General features: G+C 43.5%; 1 protein-coding gene across 2 annotated transcripts in view; it reads right to left on the minus strand.

Annotated features, from left to right (window-relative positions):
- Window positions 1-2922, minus strand: part of pcdh2ac (protocadherin 2 alpha c) — a 183655-nt gene that overhangs the window by 46032 nt on the left and 134701 nt on the right. The gene's annotated exons all lie outside the window — the stretch shown is intronic.

A 2922-nucleotide genomic window follows, 5' to 3' on the forward strand; every position in this document is an offset into this window, starting at 1 on the left:
TGTCTCCTCCGTTAATACTGATCAGCTCAGAATCTACAGGCGGAAACGGGGCGGGAAAAACCACTACGTCACTCTTCAGCGTGTCTGAGCTGAAACACACGTCATACTGCTGAGAAAGTAGCTAATAGGTACGGCGTACCGGACCACAAGTTACAAAACGGAACTCTCTGTTCATCGCTCAGAAGCCCAGAGAAGGGCCGCACCACAAAAAGAAGGGAGTGGAAGCGCTCCTCCGTCTCGTACAGGCACCTCCGCGGGTTATAATGGCCGAGACGATTTGATCCCATCCAGGGAGAGGAGTTTTGGACATACAAACGCATCATGCCAGGGCCCAATGCGACACATGGGTGGGATAGGAGCAAAAAAAACCAGGGATCATATAGTCTCAAATATTATGAATGACAGGGGGTGAGGTTAAAGCATAATAAAGAGTGATAACCCAAGCTACTGTCTAATGAGAGTGAAAGACAATAATACAGATAGAAAAGCTTTGAATTTGTTTTTGAGATAATTTTCATAAGTACATCAAACGTCCAAGATTAGAGTAAATCATAAATTAAAGAAACAAGGTTGATTAAGCAGGACTTTCCCGAAACAACAAACTGCAACACAAATTCAAACACCACTGACAGTGCCTTTTCACTACATTCAAATTAGAGGCATGCAAATGTTGATCACAGCAGAATGACACCACTATAACTGAGTTTGCGACTCATCACCTTCTCGATTGTTAAAAATGATAAAAAGAACAGCTCAGCTCGATGTAATCAAAATGGCATGCTTTCAAGACAAAAAATCTGCAGATTGTGCAGCTGAATAGCACAAAACATGGTTCAGCACCACGGAGAGCTCATTTAAATACTTGCTGAACTAGTTTTGTCTTCCACTTTAACACACGAGCTGTCTACATAAAAATGATTGAAGCTAGGTATTTCGCACGGACACTTACGGTGGAGAACAATGGAATAATTCTGAAGAGCACACATATGAGGTCGAAAACTGTAAATTGTGAGACTTATAGCAGCAGGTACATTGCATTATATTTAGAATAGCATTGTTAGGTTCACAGCAAGAGCACAGATGGCCTACCTTGTCGGTTTTAGGTAAAGTCTGAGTTCTGGTAAAAGTCTCCTCCGTTAATACTGATGTCGCAGATTACAGGCGGAAACGGGGCGGGAAAACCACTACTACGACTCACTCAGCGTGCTGAGCTGAAACACACGTCAACTGCTGAGTTGATTTGGAGAAGACCAGCTCCCGTCAGGGGGGTGTGATCAGGGGCGCTGTACCTGCTGAAACGGCCGTCGGTCCTTGGCATCTGACAGCATTTTAAACTGAGGAGACTCAGCAGAAAGATCACTGACACCGACACGATGGCGATCAGCAGATACAGTTAAAATCAGAAGCTCTCCTCCTTTAGGGGCACATGTCTGAACTGAGTCGGGATGTCAGCTGTGCTTTCCACCACCACCACATCAATAGACACATAGCTGACAGGGAGGGTCTCCGTTATCAGAAACCACACCCACCAAGGGGTGAGTTTTCAGGTCATTGTCACTCATCTCCTCTTAGTCCTGATTCTCCGTGCTTGGTTCCGATCCGGAGAGGTTGGTTCCTTTGGCTCAGACAGGTGATAAGAAAGCAGCGCATTGTATCCAGAGTCTGCGTCTACAGCCCTGATCTTTGCCACAAAGTATCCCGCTTCAGCAGAATAGGGGATGCTCTCACTGTTAACGGACTGCTCAGAGTAGGGTGCGAGAATTGTTGGATTATTGTCATTTTCATCCGGATAAAGAGTCACAGTCACGTTGCTGCTGAGCGGAGGAACACCGAGTCTGTGGCCTGAACTTTAAACTGAAACGTTTTTACCTCCTCGTAGTTAAAAGACTGCAGGATGACTAATCTCCAGTCTCTGAGTTGATGTTTACAACGTGAAATTGGAATATTTTTTGGATAATTTTAACAATTTGTAAGTCAGTTTTGCATTATTGTCCAAATCAGGATCAAGGCATTTATTGTAGAAATAACGGAGCCTAGCACTATTTTCTTTCACAAAACATTAATTACAGGCCAAAATCTAGGTGCTTATCATTGACATCGGAAACCTGAACAGTAATGACCCTGATACTGACAGATGGGCTCCCTTCATCTGTGGCTGTAATTGTGACATTGTAAAGAAAGTTTTTTTCTCTGTCCGTGGTCCATCTACTACTAATGAATGTCATTTTTGTAGTTGGACTTCAGTTTAAAGGGGCGACCCAACTACCTTCCAGTTAGTTACACCATTGTTTCCTCCTCTGTATCACTCACGTTAACCAAGCTACTATTGTCCCCAGTTCTGCATCTTCTTTTACGGGGGTCATGAGTGACCGTCACCGATATTCCGGGGCATTGTCATTCACATCAATTATCTCTATCAGCAGTTTAGCGTGGTCACTACGAGAGGTGCCTTGATCCGTTGCTTGGACTCTTACCTCATAAGTCAGACGTCTCTCATAATCTAGTGCCCTTCACGGTGATTCTCCTGTTTCTGAATTTAGATCAAACATATTTGATGGATCTGTATTTCCTCTCTTGATCAATAATACAGGATCTTACTGTTATGCCCTCATCTAAATCTGTAGCATTTAACTTTATTATCACTGTTCCATGTGCCATATTTCTCACGCACACGTATTTTAAAGCATTTGTTGAAAACTGGTGTATTATCGTTGGCATCTATTATATTTTACATCTATCTGCAATGCACCTGATCTAGCGGGTTTCCTCCATCTACAGCGGTCAGAATAATTTTAAGAACCGGCTGTTTCTCTCGATCTAAACTTTCTGAAGCACTAACTCAGCAGACACACCGTGTTCTCCTCCGCTCTGCCATCAAAGAGAGAAATTCATTTGGGCTCAGCTTGTAAGTCTTCACTGCGT

This window comes from Etheostoma spectabile, chromosome 10 (genome assembly GCF_008692095.1).
Source record: "Etheostoma spectabile isolate EspeVRDwgs_2016 chromosome 10, UIUC_Espe_1.0, whole genome shotgun sequence".
NCBI classification, from domain to species: Eukaryota; Metazoa; Chordata; class Actinopteri; order Perciformes; family Percidae; genus Etheostoma; species Etheostoma spectabile.